Here is a 24,023-nt window from a genome sequence, read left to right on the forward strand (position 1 = left end):
TTTATATACATAGCATGTTTCTCTTAGGAATCAGTAAGGATCAAAAAGGTATTTATTTTATCTAGCAGATTTTTTATTTTGTGTCTTATCTGCTTGGTTTTACACATACGGGTAAGTTCTAAATATAGTATCTGCATGTAATGCCTGATGTTTGTATGGTTTATATCGTCAGCCAGCTCTTGAGTTTGTAATTGATTGAATAAATAAAAGAGAGGTTATTCAATTTCTTGTTATGATACTGGAGGGATTTTTTTCTAGGTAGCTTTAAATTTAAGAGGGGACATATTTGGCATGAAAATAAATTGAATGTCGACTTTTGTTCTATTCTGAATACATTAAAATGGATAGCACTAAGGTGAACAAAATTGAGCTCTTTTAAAATGAAAGTATGAATTAAGCACACTTGGGATACAGTATGCAAATGGATTTCATCTGCAGTTCTGAAAAGCCTCAGTTGAACAATACTATTAATTGCAAATTGTATGATGAAAATTCTTGGTATTCTTCAACAGCTGTTTCACATGTACCTCTTAAATAAAAAAGATGTAAATTAGAACGTATTACTCTCAGGTGTGAAATGAAACAAGAAATATTTCAAAAGCTTTGTTTCATTTCTAATTCAGGCAACTTCTATCTGTGTTACATTAACCCTGAGGGATATGATCTCCTCTTGCATGCTGTCCTGGCTGTGAATGGGTTTCAAGAAACCATTCCAAATGCATTGTTGAACAAATGAAGTTCTTTTGTATTAGCAAAAGCCAGGAAGAAATCAAAAGCATATCTGCTAAAACAAATGACAGTCTCACCCTAACATTATAGCAACCGAGATTTTGTGAAAACAGAAAACCTCAGATGTGTTATTAGGTCGCCATGAATAGATTAAGCATCACCTCGCTGTTGCACTGCCTGGGTTTGGGGAGGCAGAGCAGTGTGGACAGGAGCTGGTTCGGGCAGCGCCGCGCGGGCAGCGCCGGGGCACCTACCTGTTCTGTGTGCCTCAGGGGCCTGGCACAGCGTGGCAGCAGCTGGGCACAAACTGACACATGCTGTCACTGAGACATTGCTGACACGCACTGTAACCTGGAAATCAAGCGGTAGCTGAGCTCTTATTTCATTTCTTGCAGGTTTTTTGGTTTTCCTTTTTTTTGTTCCTGCAGTTCAGCAGCAAAAAGTTCTGATTAAACATGGGGACTTCTTAATTGCCTCAGATACTTCTACAGACCAGGGCATATTCTGTGTGTCTGTTCTGAGTTTCAAGCCAGCAATAGCAAATAAACCTTCTTTTAAGTGATGTTAATTTCCTTCCCCTGTTGCATTTTGTAGAAGCCTGTTTTTATTTTCCAGGTTTAAAGAATAATATTTTCTGATCTCTGTTTTCAGAGTGTGTGTAGACATCCTTAGTTTATGGTTGCGTATTTCTTTCTGTAATATTCCTGCTCATTACTTTTGAGTGATGGCTTAGTGAAAGAAGTTGCTATACATCATAAAATCCGGTTCATGTGCTTTGAGAGTAACCATTGGTTACCTAATTTGGTTTATTTTGATTTAAGGAGAATACATAGCATCATAAAATTGAGAGAAAAATATCCATTAGTCATTATGACAAGTAAGTTATTCAATGAGTAGTATAGAAAAAGCTTGGTTAAACCTTTATTCAGCTTGCTGATGAAGTATGCATATTCTCCTTTTGGGATTTCATGTTTCATTGTCTCTTCATGCATCAGTAGTTTCCACAATTCTGGTTTTAAATTATAAATCCCTTTTTAAGAAATGCTCACCATTTTAAGAATCAAGCATTGCACTCTTCTTTTAATAAAAATCTGAGAAGATGTGTTAGTCTTCCATGTATATTGTTGAAGTGTCATGCACGTAAATGGTAATGCAAGTGTGTTCCATGTTTTGTTTTTAAATCCTTTATGTCTTAAGAATACATTTTAGGGATGCATCCTGCTGCTCGTAGGTCATACAGCTACAAAGATACCCGGTCAACTGCATTCTTCATATTGTCAGTAGTAAAACTGAATTAGTTGCTGCATGCCCTTGTGAAGGGGAGGAAAAAAAAGGTTAAAAGTAGGGCTTATAATTTCAAAAATAAAGTAATGCAAGAATGTATTTTCTAATATCACTTATTTCATGAATAAAGGATCTCTAAAATTGGACCTTATAGAATACACAGCAAATCAGTTTGCCTCCTCTCTATTTGCTAGTAAAATCATATTCTTCTGTCAGCTTACATGAATTTAGGTTTTTTGGACAAGTTTCCTGTTCTCCAGATAGTACAGGTTACAAAAAATCCTGGCTAGAAGCAATAACTGTTGGATGCAGAGTGTCTGTGACTAAAGCTAGAAAATGTAGTTTTATAGCTCTGGTGAGCAGGTAGTTTATGCATACAACTCTCTTGTCTTTTAATGAGAAACTGAACAGAGTTAATGAGCCTTTTAAAAAATACGCTTTTGTTTAATTTGCACACTGTTATACTTCCCTTTTTTGAAATAGACGTTTAGCAAATCCCTGCTTTTAATAAATGGCTTGTATGTACAGGATAACGAAAGAAATAAGTTTAAAAAAAAACAACAAAAAAGGGAGATTTCTTGAGCAATCAGAGATTAGTCATATGAGCCAACCTTCATAAAGCAATAAGTATGCACTAATTACAGACTGCCTGATCCTTCGAAGAGTAACTGAATAAATCTGAAACATATTTAACTGCCAATATTTGGAAATAGTGCTGAGGGAGGAAAAGCATATTCCCGGTTGCTTTATGTGGTTGTTTTCCCCAATACTGTATGAGCTTAAACTGTACTGTCTTCATGTTGTACGAACAAAACAGGTTCTTAATAATCTATAAGACTTTCATACAGAATAACATTTTTCTATCATTATATTTTTAATGGGGAAGGGGAAATAGAATTTAAATATTTCCTGGTCTCAAATATAACAATATATTACTGCTTAATATAAGTTGAATCTGCTCTCTTGCCTTTTTTTCTCCAATTTTTAATTTGGTTTAATGTTGCTTATTCTGCATATCATAATAAGGAACAGGTCTTACCTCCACTAAAGATTTGGTAAATTCTCGATGCAGGTGAAGCAGTTCCAGGTTGGAGGGATTCATTTTGTTCACTTGTTAGCAGAGTAGAAGGGAAAGAGGGTAATAAGCATATCTTCAAAAAATGACCTTAATGAAAATTTGTGCCTGTACTGTGCCATTGTTTCAGCATACTGCTCATGTATACAATTGCTTTAGTTCTGGTTTATAGGCTGCTGCAGTCTCCCACTCTTCCTACGGTAGAATCAATAAGCATCTGAAAATACATAATGAAAGTAATTTAACATACTGAAGGCTTCTTGTCTCCAGAGACACCACTGAGATTCAGGCTTTCTAAAAAAGAAGAGCAGTGCTTCTGAGAGGAAAGCTTGCGATGGGCAGCTTTTGCAGAATGACAGCCTACCTTGTCGCTTCTCCTCACTGCAGAGAGATGCAGTGCATTCACTAATTTTGATTGGTCAGTGATGTTGGGCTTTAATTGTGCTTCATATATGGGATTGATGCCCTCCCTCCCCCCAATTTATATAAGGATTCTTTTATAAAAGGACTAAATTTACAAATGATTTATGAATTCTGGAATATATTAAGGGTATGCCTGTTTTATTTTTACCTTTTCACTCTTTACTTTGTGTACACTGGAAACCACATGGCACTGAGGGAAAAAAAAAAGGGATTAAACGATTATTACTTTAAAAGCTTACAACAGTCTGTATTTGCCTGCTTTCAATTTCTGAGCCTTTTAGGTGTTTGAGTTTTTTGTTTGATTTTTTTGTTTATTTGTTTTGGTTGGTTGATTTTTCTTGTCTTAAGAACATTCTGAAATAATACTGCCTCTTTAAGCCACACTGAATTTCACCGTACTTGTTTACATGCAAGTGGTCATCTGGGTTTTGTAGCAATAAGTTATATTCAGGATAACTTGATACACACACGTATATTAGGAAAATTTATGCTAGGGTGCACCGAGATTATTCAGACCCTGATAATTATTTAGACGTGATAATTTGATTGATTCATAATCAGAAAAAAAATATTTTTAGGATCCATCACTATGTACAATCTATGTATAGTTTATGGAGGTTATTAATTTTGATGAAATGTAAACTTCTAAAAAAAATTGCATGTTCCACATGAATTTTGCTAGAGACTTGACAGGTTTTTGTAAGGATGTCTTTCTTGCATGATGTTCTTGACCTTCACTTTACAAGGGATGTCTTTGTTTTCACTTTTTGTTTCCTCACTTATTTCTGAATCTGCTCTATCAGTATAAGCAATGCTCACAACCGCGTAATGAGAAGTGTAGCACAATACCTATTTTAATTAGTACTGGTGCTAAAATAAAACTTGGAAATCATTTCAGTATAAACCCCAAAATAATGTTTTTCAAAATTGGTTTGCTGAAACAAATAGTTTAAGAATATCTGAGTATAAAATGTCCTATAGGTAGTTTATAACCTCGAATGAACATGGGGCTTTTTTCACGATGATTTAAAAGATTTTTAAGGTTTTTTTTGTAAGGTGTGATAAACTACTAAATGTTAAAGTAGAGTTATTACATAAGTAACTGTGTTAAGATGGTAGTTTAGGTCAAATTTTGGTGGAGTCCTGTGTTTTTAGGTTGTTAATGCGAATACAGAATGCAGTTGTGTAATTCAGATGACTTTATTTCTTTTCTTTACTTTTTCTTTCAGCCAGACATCCAATATATTATTTATCTTTAGGTAACAACATGCTTTATTTATTTTTTAAAATGGCTTCATATCCATCCAGCATGCTTCCTGTTCCATACTCTTTTGCATTCAGAAACCATATAAATAAAGATTGCAGAAACTTTGAACAGAGATCACTAGGTACCAGCTGGCTATGCTGAGTAGCAGCTGATTGAGCCCTTTGAGCTGTTTCTGTATCATCTGCCTCCCAAGAGCTTGAAACCAGTGATACCAGCATAGCTCTTAAAGGTGATGTGATAAAGAGGATTCCTGAAATGAAAGCATAAATACTAATATATTAAAGAGATTTACTTGCTTCACTTTCAGTATGACTAAGGATAAGTAAGGAAGCCTGTCTAAATTTAAACAGATGAATCTCCGTCTCCCTTTCTAATTCTTCAATATGTGCCTGAACAAAGATGGAGGTATTGGATGAGCTGTACTGTTAAAAGAAGATGTACACACGGAGGAAGATTGTAACAGGATTTTGGGTATATCATGAATATATGGTTCAAATGCAGGCAAAGGGGTCACAAAAGACTACCTATATGACAGGAGGTGATATTGGCAGAAGTTTTATCTGCAAAAAGTGTTTGAGAGGAGTGATAAGGAGCTGAGTTGTGAACATATATTAAGCTTAAGTTTTCTGGAGACAAAATCAGGAAAAGAAGCAGTACCATATGGAGGCAATCAGGAGTAGGTGGATGGATAGACATGCTTATAAGCCATTGCTGTGCAGATGCTAGTTAAGATGGTGTGAACAGATGACTTCATCCTCAAAGGGTAGATAGGGAAGAGTGGGCAAAAGGAGCCATGTGCAGGCACCCAGCATAAACAGAAAATGTGCTGTTCTTATACCTGTTTCTATATCAGTACAGATGGGAGAAAGAATTTGACTGGTATTTTGGCATTTAGGGTAGTGAAAAGTAGGGTGAAAAGGTAACGAGAAGGTAGAAGTATCAAGGAACAGCAGGAGTCCTAAACCAGGAGACTGATGATAAGGGGTCTTAGGATTGAGAATGGCAACACAAGGGGAGAGGGGGATCCAGATGGTAACAGAGAATAGACTGTGCAGGGTTGAGGCTGCTGGGTCTGATGTGGGGGGAAAAGAAATGCAGAGGAGCAGGAGCTTGAATCACAGTGGAGCACAAGGTTGTAGAGGCAGCAGGTGCGTGTAAAGGGACACTGGATGCACAGGGGTAGAGATAATGGCAATTTTCATAACACACACCACTGTAGTACTTCTAAATTCAATTCAGGAGTCATAGCTGTATATGAGAATATATTTTTCTGGTTTGCTGAGAGGAGGAAGTCCAGAAATTAGCAAGTTGTAGTGTATTTTTTGGTCCTCTTCTGTCTTTTATCTAATGTCTTACTTTCTATACAGAGAAGTAATGTCCCAACATTGACTGTTACTGCCTTCCCAAACCATGGTAGGTCATCTCTAGATCTGAAGGTCAAAGCTCTGCAGTTGAGTTTATAAGATCACCCTGAATCAGTTTCTTGAACTGCAGTGCTTTAAGTAAGCTTAGTTTGTTTAAAAAGACTCATTAGGCTCAAAAGGTTGAGCAGGGCCAAATGAAGCATCCAGTTCTAATGTTTTTCTATCAGAGTCCTTGGTTTTGGAGTTGTAGAATTCTTTTAATGTGTTTTGGAGTTTAACTTTACATAAACCTACTGCAGACTATTTTAACATCCAGATGTCATGGGTCTTCATGAAGATCTTTATTGGCACAGTTGTGAGACTGTGTCTGCTCACTTCCCTTGTCCTCTGCATTATTCTTTTTTTCATCCTGAATGCTTCAGCAACACTTTCTTTCTTTGTACTGCACATCTTGTTTCGTAGCCTGAATCTTACTGCTCATTTAGTGACTATTTAGAATTTTACTGCATCTGGGTCTAAAAATGTCATGTTTTCATATTAGCAAGAAACTTGAGATCCTAACTCATACAATTTTTTTTTTGTGCCAGATAGTGTATTTAGAGCTCAAGTTGCTTTAGAAAATGAATGTTGGGTGATTTTGGATATCCTGCCCTGGGATTGTTGTTCAGCATTATTTACATGGTACACCTGCATAATTCCAGCTAGATAGCTCCTCTGTCCCTTTCATTTACCTACTCTGAGGAGTGTCATGCACAATTCTAACCTAGTTCTTCTGAAATGTGGTGATTTATATCTGTTCTAGAAGTTTGTGGTCTGTACCTAAAATTGTCTCTTACCTTGTTGTATCGCAGTTTCCTCAATAGTCAATTGCAAAGAATTTTGTTGGAATATTGTTGAAAATCCAGTAACTTCTACAGTATCAAGGAAAAAGAAGCAATGGGTAATATCTGTTTAAATCTGGGAGTTGTACTGATGTGCCTTGTTATGCTGAATTTGTGTTCTGCTTCCTACCTGATACTGAAATTACAGCTTGCTGGTCTGGATCATGCTGTAGCATGCTTTTATGTAAATCTTGACTCTTGACCCATACACAAGATCTTGTCATAAAGGTTTTTATTATTATTTAAGAGTGATATGCTGAATAGATGACAAAAATTCTGTTAGAATTTGTACATAGTACCATTTTGACTCGGATGGTAACATGGTCTTTCTTCCTTTTGGCTCGAGTACTTTATTCTCATTTCTTTAATCTATAGAGAATTGCTCTAAGGCTATTATTCATTTTCTGCAGCAAGGACTGACATCCAAAAAATGAATTTTCCATTCAGTGTCTTACACTTAAAGTTTACTTCCTATTCTCCCTTACTATTGATTGCCATCTTGCTTTGTTTTGTTATTTTTGTACTGACTTATTTAGGTTGGGTTTTGCAAGGGTTTTTTTTTCCCACTTTTCTAACATTCATGTTTCCCTTGACAGAAAACAGTCATGCACATGGGACATTGTTGATCTCAGTTCTGCCACTGTAGAATTACATCCCTGGAAAAATCTGGATTTTCCAGATTAATTGTGTGTTGTTTCGCTGTGCTTCCTCTTGTATTTACAAAGATGAAGACCTTTGGAAGCAGCCCAAAGACACGTATTTTAAAGTAGGCATAGAATAGATAATATATAAATGATATATATATAATATTATAGTATGGTATATATATTTTACATGTTTATGCATTTTTATATATAATCTGTACATATTAATTTTCAAGATTCAGAGTAAATGACAGCATAGCAGCTTAAGTGTGGAAAAATTAACTACTTTTGCCATGGAATAAGAATGTCTTATAAGATTCCTTTGGGTTTGTGTAACTATTAGGCATAGATTATTTGTTCAGTAGTATTCCATGTTAGAACAACTGTTGACCTTTTCAGCACTGGAAGGTTCTGTACTCATGAGGAAATGTGTAAGTTAGAGAATGCCCTTTAGCTATTAATATCAAAAATGTATCTTGTTTTAGTTTTGCACAGTGAGGTAATACCGAAGAAGAATTGCAAAACCATTGCTGGCTGTCACTCATATGTAGGGAAAGCATCCTTTTTGTATCATAACAATAAATTTGGTTAAGTGGTACAGCTAAATCATGGTCCTAGTGCATTATTGCACAATCATTTAAACGTTTTAGTGGAAAGAAAAAAAAAAGCAGTGTCAGTTATGCTCAGGAGGGAAGTATGGCTGGTAAATTTAATAGTAATTTAAATAACATCAGTCTCACTCCAGCTTTTCTCCATGGAGGTGGTTTGTCCTATAGTATAAACATTCATAATGAGTGGTGCTGTATGTTGTAGTAGTTTTTGACAAAAGTTTAATTAGTGACTATAAATTTAAAGATATTTTTTCATTTTTCTTTAAAAATTGTAATATTGCTATGAACTTGATTTCTCCTTCATTACAATTGTGCTTTGACTATTCTGAGAACTTGAGAGGTTTCTGCTTTTGTAAAATATTCTTAGTTCTAAGTTGGTAATTGTTACTGAATTTTAGTGAGGATTTTCATTATTATGGAAAGGCTTTTGGAATTCTGACATCATATCTTTTGTACTGTTTTGAACCTACAAATAAAAAAGACACCTGCTCGCATTGTGTGAGCCTTGTGCCTGAAAGAACATTTGTTCCCAAAGTTGCAACGCGGTTTAGCGTAGTAGCTGAAATGTTCTGGAGCTGGAGTCCTGATGCTGTGCGGCTGTACAATGAGGAAATACTGCCTTATGGTTTGAAGTCCCCTTGGATTGCTTACCTTTCTTTCATGAAGGTATTTTGTATGTTGGAGGAAGTTTTCAGTGCTGTTCTCTGCTGCTGGTTGGCTGTGTTGCCCAGCACCTCCAAGTCCCAGCTCCTGGCAGCTCTGTGTTTGTGCATTGCACAGCAGCCACAGTGTAGACCTGTCAGGAAGTGTTCTGCCTGGCTGATTATGTTGCTTTGGATTGGGAGGCAGCTGAAGTTAACATGCAGGGTTGAAGCTTTAGGATCTGGTTCAGGATTCTTTGTCAGATATCCTTGTTGTGAAAGTCATGAGTAGCCAGGTATGCGGGATGGGCAGCAGCAGGAGCAGCAATAGCTGCCCTGTTACATTCCCCTGATGCAGGGGTTTGGTTACAGACCTTTCTTCTGTAATATCCTTTAAGTGGAATTGCTAATTTAAAACAAAATGAGAAAACAGGAATATTTGCTCCAGAGTTGTTTATTCAGCAGAGATCTTGGATAGACTTTGTTTCTAGTAATTTTGTAAACTAGAAAGGCAGTACCATTGTCTCTTAATTAAGACAAAGTGCTCACATGGTGTGCCTACTAGCGAGCATTGTTCTAGCTGAAACTAAAAGACAAATCTTAGGATCTTAATTGCCCTGTAAGTAAAGAGTGAACACAACATGAATAGGTATCAACAGTCGTGTCCCTTCAATTTTTTTAAGGCTAACACAACAGTGTAAGGGTTACCACAAGGGTGATTTCATATGTGTCACTATTGATCAGGTAGCTGCTTGGCTGATTCCGTTTGGAAAGACTACAAAAAGTGTGTGAAAAGGAACCAGTAGGCTTACTACCCTTAAAATCAAAGTTCAGTGACGCTGCATGTGACAAGAACATACTTTGCCTTCTTCAGACAACAAAATAAAACCTAAGGGCAGTAGTTAGATTCCCCGCCTTGTTGTGAATGCCTGATACAAGCTGTCAAAATAATGTCAGCCTCTGTGTTCGGTTCAAATGTAGGAAGTTCTCCTCATCAGTCTGACAGTGGTGATTTTTCACAAATTAAATTCTCAAAATCTGAAAAATTATATACAGTGCATTTTCTTTTCTGATTTTTTAAATTATAAATTACTCAGCTGTTCCCTCTTTGCCACCTTGGTTCTGCAGTTGTTTTTATAAGGTTGTTCAGGGAAACTGATAGAAAATCTGTTTATGTAGTGCCATAAAAAGACATGTGAGAGAAGTTTAAATAGTTTAATAAGCTGTAATGATAAATGCATAATAACATGGAAATTGAACTAATTTAGTACAGTGTGTTGGCTTCACATTTCCTCTACTAAAAAAAATTCATTTGATTGATGTGCATGTTGATCTAAATTTAGATTTGTGTTGGTATCATATTCAGTTTATTTTCGTTCTTCCTCTGTTGTTTGGGTTCATTCATTTTCATAATTTGTATCCATAATATAGTTTAATTTTTTATTGATTATTGAAAAACATCTCTTACTTTCTTAAGTGGATAAATGAAAGAGAAATATAAACCCCTTCATATTTTCTGGGTTTTTTTTTAAAAAAAACATATCTGTTGTAGCTCTAGAATCTAAAATAAATACCTAAACTGAGTTAAAATGCATGCATACGCTTGCATATGAAGAACTAATTTTGTCTATGAAGCTCTCAAATATCAAGGATTTTTGTGCCTAAACCATAGTTTCAGTTTTTTTCCATCTTCTAAAGTATTTTTAACCTCACCGCATAATTGTTGTCTTTGAAATCACTTACTGTAATACTGAAGCAAACCACAGCTTGTATGAAAAATGCTTTCATTTGCTGTTTTTTGGGAGAAGGCTGAGAGCAGTAGTGTCAGTGGTATGTCTGAGGAAGGGAATACTGTTTTGCATTGCATATGGTTGATGCCTGGAGCTGGCTTTGCAGTCATTAGGCTTGAAGCCTAATGTTTTATTTTGCTAATAAAATCTTCAGAAATTTAAAATGGTTGTTCGAAACATTTTTATTGCACTGATGGATGATGAGCAAATACAGGTTCATGGAGAAAAAGCTTGTCAAATTCTTCAGCAGCCTTCACTGCTGATCTAAGTAATCAATTAAAACATATAGGTAGCATGAGTTGCAGTGGTAGGAGCTATGAAGTGTCGTTGGAATAGGAAAAAGGAAAAATGTTATGTGCATTATTTCTGGTACTTTTCAAAGTGAGAAACTTCACTATTTCTAGGTAGGCTAGCAGCTCTGCAAAATAATATCTTGGGTTAGGAGCTCCTGGAAGAAATGTGGAAGACGAAGAATAGCAACAGCAACAACCCATCAACAGGAAAACCTTGTGAGTTATTACACACTGGCTGCCTGCTACCATGCTGTCTTTCTAAAAGAGAAATTGCTGTTCTGACACAAGGAGAGGTCTTTTCCAGTTCTCATTCTTTCCACAGTAGATATGGTGCCCAGTAAGAATTTATTCCCTCTGAGAGATGGCTGAATATGGAGAGCATTATTAATCAAGCAAATTGGTTTTAATGCGAGGAAAGAATGAAAGGAAAGGAGAGCTTGCCCTTTGAAAGTGGTTACTACTTTAAACTTGCTGGTCATTAGGCTTGAAATGTTTTTCTTTGAAGTTGCTTTATGTTGTAATACCTTCTCTGAGGCCTTGCTGTTGAAGTAAAAGGAAAACTCAGTGTGCTCTGTTCCCCCCAGGCCAGTTGGTTTTTTTCCCTGAAAATTTTGTATATATTCTTCAGAAACATATTTTGTGTGCCACCATAAAAAAAATTCTAGGCATCTACCTGTTTATTGGACTCTTGCTAATACCCTGTTTAATACTCCCACTCTGAAATCTTGAAGCTGGCATTATCTCAATAGGCAATACAAGTCTAGGCTAGAATACTTCAACAGGGATTTTCCTATGCTGTTTGGGTGTATCTGTATGTAAGAACTCAGTGGCTCTGGGACTGTTGGTTGAGTGCAAACCTTGATAAATCTTGAAGGCTGTGTTGATAGCATTTGTGAGAATATAAAAACCACTCTCAGTAATCTTGAAGCCTGTAGGCAAAGCATTTACTACAGTATACTTTGGGGCAATAAAGATTGATATTAGACAGAGTTTTAGTTTGCATTCAGTACCCTTAATCTAGCGCGAATTAATATGGACAGTTAGAGATAGTATGGGTTAAAATTTAAACTAAGGATTTTAGCTTGTTGTGCAATGTCCATGACCACAATGCCCAAGCATCCTGTGTCTGCTTCATAGTTTCTGTTCACTATTATGTTTTGTAGAACAACAGTTTGGTTATGTCCTAGATGCCTAGCGCAGATCTGGAAAGGCTGTCTGTATTTCATTAATCTGTCCAGTCTCTGTATTACAAAATCAATTTCTTTTTGAAGAATGCATGGACTGTAGAAATTTTCCACATTTATTCTCTTTGCAGATCTTTAAGCACAGATTTTTAATGACTAACTAGACTTGACAAAGTTAAACCAAGGAAATGCTTTGGAGTCATAAGGAGAGAATTGGGGTTTGAGAGGAAAAATTAGTTCATGTATCTATCTCTCAAGACATGAATTTATTTTTTTTCTAAAGTAAAGCAGTGTATTGGCAAAGTCAGAATATAAATTATTTCTTGCACTAACTTTACTTTTATCTAAATTGCTTTAAGCTCTCAACTGCATTGGAAGAGGGGTGGGGGAGCAAAACAAACCTTCAGAAGATGCAAATAATTAATGAGATTTAAAAAAATATATTGATGAAACACTATAGAGCTCTCTACTTCATAATCAGTCTTTTGAAAATTAAATATCCCCCCATCTCTAAGAAAACAGGCCTTGCAGCATGCATAGAAGACTGTTAAACACAGGGCAAAAAGGCAAAACTGTGTTTCACCTGTAATTTGACATTGAGAAGTTGTTGCTTCCGACGTCAACTAGGAGGTTAAATTAAGTGTAAAGATGCTTCGTAAATAAAAGCTATAACAAGCAGTACCATGCAGTTTAACAACAGTTAAACAAATCAATATTATGAATAGAACAAACTGGACATCATGTTTTTGTGTGTGGTACTTGGGTTTTGCCATACTGAAAAGAAACTGTCATTAGTATATTAGGTGCCTTGTGTTGGTGCATTTCCCCTTCTCTCTTTCTTCCCCGTGCCACCTTACGTGTGCGTGACGTGGCAGAAGGAAGAAGAAAAGACGCCTATTGAGGATGAGCCAGGCGTGGAGTTAGTCGCATGAATATTTGATGAGAACTAAAGGAGTCACACACAAGGACAGGGAAATGGTGAGAATTGCTGCAAGGGTGACTGAGCTGCTCTTCAGATTTATTTATATAGGCTTTCTTTGTTTTCTTAATGATCTTTTGCTATAAATAGACAAAATGTTGAGTGTTCAATTTCATGGTTGCTTTTGTACAAAGCTGCTAAGAGCTGGACTTGTAACCCGGCTTTAAGTTTTGGGTGTTTTGAAAAAATTCTTCAGCAATATCAGTATTTCTTCACTTTGGTACCACAATATAATTCTGATGGGTACAATTGCCATGTATGGCAGTTGGCTGAATGGCATCCTGTGATCAGCTGGGCACAAAATTGCCTTGAGTAGATTTGATCCACAACACAAGGAAATGAGAATGGAAATGGGATTGATCCCAAAAATTCCATGAACCAGCAGCTGCAGAGGGAACTGTGGATTGTAGAGAGTCCACATAAAATTGCTAATCTGTAATTTTAAATCTTTGTTTAAATCTGTGATTACGATGCAAAGTTTTTCTTTCTGTGCTAGCCTGGAAGCATCTATATTTTTCAAAATACGTTTGAAGATTGCTGAGAGTTGCTAGATGTAGATACTGAAGAAATGAAGTCACCAAATCACTAATCTTTTTAATTTTTTAGATTCTTTTTAGAAATACATCCAGCTGATACAATTTAATATTCTGGTTTTGTGCGGAGTCTTGGCTAATGCATCTGTTGAATGAATGAATAAATAAATGGAAAGAAATGCAGTTTTAATTCTGGAAAAACCTATTTTTATTTTTTTGCTTATAAAATTGGCAGCAATATTCTACTCTAGGATAGCATTATTGGTTACTGACACAGTGGAATAATAGTAGCAGTTAGAAATACATTTGAATGTTGCTGAGTTTTATAGCTTGAGCTTTTATTATTCTTAAATAATTTTAGCACCTGCAGAATAATGCAAGAAGCTGGATTCTCTTTTGACAAATATTACACATTCACAGGTTAATGTATAGCTTCCAGTTTCCATTGATTACCATTGTCTAGTAAGTGCTTGTTAGATATCAAAGCAGTGAACAGTGTGAGCAGGTCACAGATTAGGTCAGCCTGTTCTTTGACAGGCTCAAGAAAGCAGCCAGGCAGGTATTGTTTTACCCTCTGAACAGAAAAATTTATTCCTTTGACTGTGTTTTGGCTTTTGAATTCCCACTGAGTTAGTAATTTACTTATTTGTTTTGATATTTGAATGATATTTGAACTTTAAATGAGCAAATTCTGTTATGCTTCTTCTGGGAGAAGAAAATAGTATCCAAATAGTTTTAATTACTATTAAAATCCAACTCTTTGCTGTTCAGTTTAGCTGATACATACAGGGCTACTCAAAATGCCTGCTATGTCCACCACCCAAGGCATTCTCAGCACTGTTCCAGGTCCTCTACCAAACCTGGGATTTTGGGGTGCCAACTCAGCTGGCACAGGACAGCTCTTGGTGCTCATGAGAAAATCTGTGATTGCTCGACTTGATTAAAACCACTGTCACCATTGCCATGACAAGCAGTGCTCCATGTGAGCCTGACATGTGCAGCTGAACACTGTGTACAGAGTAGTTATTCTATAACCCCTGTGATAGATGTACCGTTGTTATATTTTGTGTGGATGTGTGTACATGTATAAAAAGTATAAAATGGTTATAGAAATGACTTGTTTCACCGAAGTGCTATAAATGACACTTTTTCTGGCAACAGAAACAATTTTTGAATTCTTCAAATGGAGATTCTCCAATGCATAGTGCGTTCTTCAAAGTGGAATCCTGCTTCCAAAAAGGTACCAAGAAAGAATGGTGAATTTGAGGAAATGTGCCTTTAACACAGAGGCTTTCCAAAATAACCTTTTTTCCAAGGATGGGCATGCTGCAGTGGCAGTGGAAAAATCAGTTCGAGCTGTAGTTTGAATCGACATTTTTAGTTTGAATGGACATTTTGACCCAGGTTTTATTAAATTTGACAGTGGAGATCATTTTCCCCCTCTCTTCCATTTAACAAAAGCTTTTCTTTCAACATTTATTCTGCTTTAAAGTATCAGAAGTAGTATTATTGTCTGTGCGAGCATTAGGAAGGAGAAAAGATGGACACAGATCTACTTAAAATTCCAGTCTCTGATAAATTTAGATTTTTGTACAAATGAAGTAATAGCATTCCTGTCTTCTTTTATATTTTTAATAGAATCATTAAAGTTGGGAAAGACCTCCAAGATCATCAAGTTCAACATTTGACCAAACACCACCATGTCAGCTAAACTGTAGCACTAAGTGGTGTCTGCCTGGTTGTTTCTTGAGCACTTCCAGGGTTTGTGGTTTCACCACCTCCTTGGGCAGCCTATTCCAATGCCTGATCACCTTTTCAGTGAATAAATTCTTCATGATTTGCAATTTTCCTTTGTGTAACCAAACCAGTTCCTAAAGTTTAAAGAAAATATGGATTTATAGTTGAAGATGTAAGAAAGTTCTTTTCTCTACTTTTCCCACTTAGGTAGATTGCCTAACTCTCCATTTCTGCTCATGGGTAGAAATAAGTCAATGGAAAAAAAAAAAAAAAACTGAAGCAAAAATAATTAATCAGCTGGGAATGGATGAAACATTGGACAAAATCCGAAGGTGGTATTACATAGGATACAAAGAATTATATTTCTGTTATAACACTGTTCACAGGACTTGTGTGGTCACTGGGTTTAAGTGTAAATTTGTTTCTCAGACAAGTTACTTTGTATTCAACTTCTTCCCTTTATAAAAATGCTTAAAATTATAGCCAAAAATGCTGTGAGATCTTAAGATGGGAACTGTAGACAAGTACTACCTTCTAAAAGTTATTTAAAAAATATGGTCTCTATGGTTTGTGAGCAGTTTTACAAACTGCAGCCTTGTATGATGATTGAAAAGCAGTACGGAAACTGATTTTGCTTCCAAGCTTCATGCATCAAATGCATTTTTAAATATCATGAGAAAGGGCTGTAGCAATTGCATCTGAATATAGTATTTTCTTTTCCTTAGCTGTTTAAAGCTGAGCATCATTGGCTGTGTAAATATTGATAGCTTTAAAGGCCAGAGGAAAAATTACTGTGAAAAACGTAATCTGGATAGACTCAAAATACTGCAGTTTCAAGACAAGATTTTAAACAGAATATGCTGAAACTAATTTGAAGTAATACTCCCTTAATAGTAATAAAATATACAGGTCTCCATGGTGCCCCATCACCTTTGTGCAGAAAAGGTCAGCAAGAAAAAAACTGCCACTGCTCAAAGGGTCTTTTACAATTACAATTGATTGAAAAAATTAACAGTGCATGTGACACAACATTTTTTTCATTAAATATTAACTTGTTTGAAACATAGACTGTCGTCCTTCATCAGTGCCTACAGAGTGATACTTTACTCATACTTGAAGAAGGAAACCTCTTCGTGCAAACCATGGTGTGTTGGTTGCACAACCATTGCAGTTGTGCATGTTTTTTAAATTATCTGAAAAATTGTATCTTCTCAGGCTCTTTTTAGGATTTCCTTGCTTGAACTTACATTAAAATAAGCACAACTGAAGAAATTGTGGTGAAGTTACGCTCTCTTTCTGTTAGTAATCTAGATGTGATCTTTGATACATTAAAAGATATTAATTAATGCACTTGTTCCCATAACTATTAGAATGACTTCACTGATGTCTGCATTAAGCTGATGCTTATTATAAAAAACCTGTTTTGGGAGTTGATTGTGGTAATATAAGAGACAAAGTTATAATTCTGCCTTTGTGGCACATACCTCTGTCTCTGGTGAAATGTGAAGCGCCATGTTGGCTTTCTAGTAAAATACTAAATATTAGAAGTAAGTATTTTCTTACTGGTGGTTGCTGAATCTGTGAATAAAACAGATTTATGGATGGTAGGGTTTTCTGTGTGTTTATGTAAAGTTTCTGTCATTCTGTTATGCCACACTTGCAATTAGTTATGCATTGAGTTCCGAGTAGAGTGATCTGGATCTCAGACTGAACAAACCAGGCTGGATTTTGAATCATTTACAGCATTTTTAAGTCTGGAGAAGTTTATTTTTATTCTTGAAAGGAGTTCAACAGCCAAAGATGTTTTACGTAAAGTTTCTACTTTATAACTATATGTCGTCTTGGACAAATCCTTTTTACCTTCGTTCGTGGATGGATTAAATAAATTGGCAGCTTGCTTAGACAGAACCTAAGAAAAGCACGAAGAAAAGGCATTTCTGTCTTGGAACATTACACTGCAACCCTTTCACCTGCCTCTGGATTGCAGTGAATGACACTTCCTTTTTCCTTTTGATCTAGAAGCTTGATTTATAAAATAATAGTTTACTGTTCTATAGTAGCACAGAAATCAGGGGTATGAGGTTGGTTCAGAAAGAGGGTAAATGAAAAAAAGGACTGGTATACATACCTGTAGAAGGAAAATAGTTATGCTGCTCGGTTTCCCTGCATAAGTGATCCCACTTGAGAAGGTATGAGTGCAGTGATCCCATTCGTAGAGAAATTCTCTGTATTCCTGCTCAGAGAGTAGGAAGGCATTGAAATCTTGAAGTTTATGGACTTGTGCTTTGTTTCTAGCCTCAGGTTCAGGTTGGAAAGTCTGAGCTGTGAAAGTTTTGGTTCATCGGTTTCACAAATTCTGAAGTGTTACTTATTTAAAGCAGGTTGAGGTAGTTGCATCAATGTATTATGTAATGTTATACTCTAAAACATTGCCCCTACCAAGGTAGTCAGAAGAAGTTGGTTTATAGTGCTCTGTTGTAATATATAATAGGTGACCTACTTTCATACTTTCTACATGGGAACACAAAGAACAACACTATATTTATGTACTTCGAGATCTTCCTACACATTTCTCCATCCTTTCTTTCTTTAGGTTTTTCCTCCTTTTTTCTATTCTATGCCCAGAAATTAGAGAGTCAATGAAATAAAATTACTTAAGTTTTTTGATTTGACCAGGGTATGAAATATGCATAAATTTGTATTAAATGTAATTCCAAATGTTTATTTTCACATTTCTTCGAAAATAAGAAGGATTTTTGGTTTTACTCATGTGTCTTTAATATACCTCTGTATTTGTCTGAAATTTAGATTTTTGTATATATGTCACATATTTTTTTTCTTTTAAGACACTCTTCTTTTATTTAGTTTTTAGTGGGTTTTTTCCTTGATAAGGGAGGAACTCAACTGTTGCATAATTGACTGTGAAAAATGTATTATTAAAATTGATACAGGGAAAATGCTGTTAGATGTATAGCTTAAACTAGACTCTTCTCCTTGCACTGACCTTTTCTACTGTATAATAAAACATACTATTCTAACCAAGTCAGATAGCAGAAAATTTTCCAGCAGTAATGTTTTTCATATCTGTGGCATCTGTTCAATTGGCATTTATGAAGCACTTGGAGATACTCAGATGAATGAGGCTGTGTTAGTGTACGTGTTAGAGGGCACCATTAGAAGGAGCAGCATGTCTAAATAATTGCGTCTTGGACTTTTGTAAATTTAGTTGTATAGAAACCATCCTAAGTAAAACAGCCTATGAAAGGCAAAACATAAGCATTAAATTCCTTGGATGCCTTTTATTGGGAAAGCAGGATTCATAAAAGCACAGTATGTTGCAGGCTTTATTTCACAGTTCTGCCAACACGAATCCAATCTGAGCTCGAGCACAGCTGCTATTCCTGCCAGTCCTCCTCACTCTCCTGATGGAGCTTGATCAGCTCTCTTTGTTTTCTCTGTTCGCTTAAAATGAATGCTGTTTAATGATCTTCACTAATGAATTTGTGATGTCCTGTTCAGGGACTTTTATCTATGGAGTGCTTCCCCCCCAGCATTAAAATATCCTTTACTGACATAGTATAGGGTAAGGTAACGAGAAAAAATAGATGTGAAGTTCAGGATGGATTGTGATGGATAGAAATACATAGAGAAAACTAGATGTTCTTACAACAATTGTGCTATTCTTTTTATCCCTGTAACACAGTTACTCCTCCTCCGCCCCCCACACAACAGATTTGTAATGAAAGAATAGAATCTTGTGCAGGCTGCAACTCCCAAAGGTAAAACCCACAGTACTAGACTTCCATCTGTATAGCCTATTTTATTTCAGGGAGATTTCATTTAGTTTTCCTTGGTTAAATTAGTCTGAAATACTGTCTTTGCAAGTTCATTAAAATTATTCTATAATGGGCGTCTACCGTAATTTTTGAGGTTTTATGTTCAGTTTCTTGGTGGTGGTGCTTGCCATTTACCTGATGTTCTTGTCATCCTTTCTGCCATGTTCTGATGTTTGTCATGCTCTCTTGCCTTTGCACTCACCTTCATGGCCAGTAGTGTTATTCCTGGCCTGTTCTCCGTAAAGTCTTTTGACCTGTCCTCTTCCACCCTCATAGTAAAATACTAGAGTAAAAAAAAAAAAGTCACCTGTGTTAGTTATGTGTAATTGGAGTGGAGAAGGGAATCCTCTTTGGTTGAATACTATATTTTTATAGAATTTAAGAAGAGTATTTCACCTGAATACTTATCTGTAATGTTTACATTTACCCAATGTAGCCCTTACTGATTAGTAAGGGCTTTTATCTGCTTGAAGAAACTAAAGCTATACATGTACAAAAAAAACCCCAAAAACCCCAGGGAAGGGGATAGTGCTGGGTTTTGTTTCTACTCTGCAGCCAGCATGCTAAAATGTACAGAATCAATACTTGGAATCAATACTGGACAGTTTCTTAGGAGCAGTTAGGATCACAGAAGGCCTAATCCTGATGAGATCAGCACATTGGATCATTTAATAACCTGCACAGCCACGGGGCAAGTGAAGCCTCGGTGCTGAGTGCAGGACTGGGCACAGGCTGCTCAGAGCTTGGCTCGCCTGATGCGGAGCGAGCGCTCATCACAGCTCCACAGACTGGGAGTGCTCCAGGGGGTACTGATCACTGCTCTTACTGGCTCGTAAGACACTATTGTTATCCCTCTCCTTTGCCAAGTAATCAATCCCTCTTCCCCTAAAACATGAGCAAATAGCTGAATTAAGTGAATTACTATGAATATACATAGGATCCACCTAAGTTATTTCGGGAAGGGCAGTGATTGAACATTTGAAGAAAGCTGGTGCCAATTATTATCTGAATAATCTGAACTTGTCTAATTGCCATTTGAAAACTTTTCCTACAGTTTGTCCTTATTGAAGGTACTTGTTTCAATACCAGATAATCGGACACTTTTTTCCCCCAAGTTTGTTGCTCTGCTCAACTCTGTTCTCTAAAGAATTTTGATTTCTGCTTTGAAATTTTTGAGTGCTTTTGCCACAACTAATTTGTGCATTAACCACTTTATATGTTGAAGGCATGTGCTAATTAGTGCTAATGAGTTACTGAGTAAATGGAAATCAGAATAGATACTAATTACTGAGTAAGACAGTGAAAACCTGATGTCCCTACAAACCAAAACTTTACAGATTCAGATACAGAATTTACAGAGCTCTGTTTTTTATGGGTTTAATGTGAAGCTTCCTACACACAGTGGATTAAAGACTGACTTCCATCTCTGGTTAACTGATATAAATTGTTCTCCTGTGATTCTTTTCTCTTTGCATCTCTGCTATGCACAGGTGCTTGTTCCTTGCATAGGTGTATCCAGAGGAGTGAGGAGCTGAGGGTGAGCTGTGGCTGAAAGTTACTGGGGTCATTTTCAGCAGAATGCTTGTGTGGGTGCACTGCTGGGAAGGAGATGACATGGCTGGGAGATGTGGAAGGGAGGGAGCAATGGCAGCTGGAATAAAAACTGATAGCATAAACTGATGTGGAACTGAAGCACAAGAGACTTGGGGTCTGGTAGCAGATCAGTATCTTCCCTTTCTTAAAATCTGCGGTATGGTCATATTATATACTAGTAGGTGTCTGAATTATTATCTTTCCATGGAGGTCCCTGAAGACTCAGCAAAAGAGGGGTTGGAGAAAGGGACATGATGGAAGAGCTCAGAATGAGTAAATGGAATCACTCATAACTTGGACCAGTTGAATATTTGCTTATGAATAATTTTGAAAATGGGACATAACAAGTAAAAGGGACAATCAGAGTCTAAGCAGTACTTGTGGAAACAAGTTTTGCCAATTAATTTTTACTTTATCTCTATTATAATAGCATTCCTTTGACATTGCACATAGCTGTTGGTGTGATCGGCATGCTGTGGATTGAGATTGTCATTTAAAACCATGTTATGGTTTTAAATACATTTTTCTAAATATGAATGAGAAAATTAAAGTAATTAATTTTGCATGGACCCTGAGAAAAGAATTGACCACAGCCATTTTGCTAGCAAGGTTTGCACATTCTTTTTATCATCCTTTATAACTGATTTTCTGTAACTGCTAATGGAAAGAGTTTAATAAAAGGTGGTAAACTCAGATGATTTTTTAAAATAAGGTTACAAGTCTGATAAAGCATAAATGTGTTAACACTATTGAATTCTTTAGGCCTTTTAATACATTTTAATTTAAAAAACCAAGTAAAAGGTAAAATGCAAAAGACAAACCCTGAGACTGGAATGATAAGAGTCAATGGCAGAACAGCTTTCCCATGTAAAAGAATGGTTTTCTCTCTTTGTGGATTTTATTCCATCCCAAGATCTGCAGAGTCCTTAAGCCTTCCAACCATTTTCATATTTGAGCTGGAAATCTTCTGCGAACATAATATGTTGAAAAAATTTTGATAATATTTTTTTCCTGAACACCTCTAATTTTTATTGTGATTTCCTTATTCTGTATTTTTAAAACTCTTTTATACTTCATTAGCTGTTTTAGGAGCACAAAATATCCCCTTTCTGTCAGAAGCTGACTTAAAATTCCATCCTTCATCCATCCACCAAGCACCTATTGTTACTTTTTGAATTTAAAATTAGGGCTTAATGTCATAAACCAGTAGAAATGCAGTACATCTAATATAAGTATTAATGCTATTTTTAAAACTTACAGGATGGGAGAAGAACAAAAGTGAGTGGCAGTTGATATAGTTGCTGGGACAGGGTGTAAGGGATTCATGGAGAGGAACCCTCCTGTGTGAGCAGGAGCAGTGAATTGGGGTGAAGCATCAGACAATTATCTGCAGTTTTGTGCATCGATCAATATGCAGTTGTTTCTTGGTCTTATTGATCTTTTCTGCTTATTTAATGTACTTTCATTTTATGAGACCTATGCAATCATTTAATGGAGTAATTTGAATGGGGTTTGAATTATTTTCACTTACTGCGACATTGTTTTTAACATACTGAGTTCATTTACTGGATATCTGTACTGTTACTGCCATTAAGAGAAGAATAGCTCATCTACAGAACCAGGCAACTGTCTGCAGCCAGGTGTCCCATATTAAATGACTTGACCTTCTTGAGAAAGTTGCACACACTCAGTATCTCCATTTCAAAATGCCAGGTATTGTTCAGCAGTTTATTTGAGGGTTTTGCTGGTTTACTTCTGTTTGTTTGTTTGCTTGTTTACTCTGAAAACTGGGGAAATACTAATTCACAGCGGAGCGGTTTGATGGCAGTGTGAGCAGTGCTGAAGATCAGCTTGCTTATAATAGACTTTGCTGAGCAGCAGCCCGTGCACTGCTGTGTGACAGCATCATTCTTAATTCTCGGCTCGCCGTGTGCCTGCCGGTGCGTGCTCGGGGCGCCGGCTGCGAGCCCAAGCGAGTGCCTCTCGCAAGCCTCGCGCTGCACTGCCCTGGCCTTGTGCTCTTGCGGTGCTCAGGTGCCTGCGTGGTTTCACTCTGGGCTGCACTATAGAAGTTTTGCTGTCATGGCTCTTCCAGATATTCTTTCAGCATGCACGGAATGGTGTAAATGCATTTTTGCCAAGTCAGGCTAAGTTAGCTCTGGAGTGAATTGCACCAGCAGAAGCCCTTTTCTACACTTAGGCTTTTTTTGGCATAAAAATGCTGTAGACTTTTGACTTCATCCCAGGATGGTACACTGCGAAAAGTTCTTTATCTAGAGCTGGACTTAATATGTATTAAGAATAGAATATAGAATCAACGTTGTTACACTTGAGTAAGCAAAGCTAGTGAAAAATACTGGGTGAGTCATGATGAATACTGTGAGTCTTTTTTTTCTATCCCTCTTTTTTGTCCTCAAAACAATTTGATGGGGCTGGTTTAACAGATGGGCAGAAAACCTATCACTGTGTGTTGTAAAACCGTTTCCAGATGAAGAACAGTTTTCTTAAGTCATTTGCACTCTTTTTTCTTTGTTCAACATTGACTGAACTAGTCAAAACATTTTAAGCACATTGAGCAATAACATATTAAATAAGTCTATAAAATAATTAAATTGAAACTAGAAACTGAGTTATTAGAAATATTTACATTAATATTTGACTTAGTATAAATCTTACAATAACTACTTTTGTATCTTCTAAGAACCTTGTGCTGTAGATAAAAAAATGCTTGTTAGGGTTGATGTGCTGTTTCACACTGAAATATTTAGGATTATCTGGTAAATTTATTTCTGAATTGACAAAGAGCTGTGCTTTCCCTTTTTTGTAAATGCTCAGTATGATGATGCAGCACAGAGACTTAAGGTTTATGTCTCTCCTTCCAGAAGAGCTTGTGTAGAGTTATTATGGTGTTGCAGCACCCTTTGTTTTTCATGGACTTTTTTCAGTACATTTTCTTGTACAGGAAATTTCACAGCAATGAATTCAGGTAGAGGTTTAATGGTTCTTCCTTGTCTGTTTTGGTCCTGGTCACTGCTCTGATGAACTTTTATGAGTCTGCCCTCTACACGTTCTTTGGGAAGACCCAGACTTTTAAATTTATGTAAGGTTAATAGTCTGCATAATATTGCAGAGTATGAGCAAGTATTTGGCAGGAAGTCC

The 24,023-nt window shown here is 36.4% G+C and overlaps 1 protein-coding gene across 1 annotated transcript in view; it reads left to right on the forward strand.

Moving 5' to 3' along the window:
• The window catches only part of COG5 (component of oligomeric golgi complex 5), a 174,508-nt gene that overhangs the window by 31,353 nt on the left and 119,132 nt on the right, over positions 1 to 24,023 (forward strand). The gene's annotated exons all lie outside the window — the stretch shown is intronic.

This window comes from Pyrgilauda ruficollis, unplaced genomic scaffold (assembly GCF_017590135.1).
Source record: "Pyrgilauda ruficollis isolate IOZ18807 unplaced genomic scaffold, ASM1759013v1 scaffold33, whole genome shotgun sequence".
Classification (NCBI taxonomy): Eukaryota; Metazoa; Chordata; class Aves; order Passeriformes; family Passeridae; genus Pyrgilauda; species Pyrgilauda ruficollis.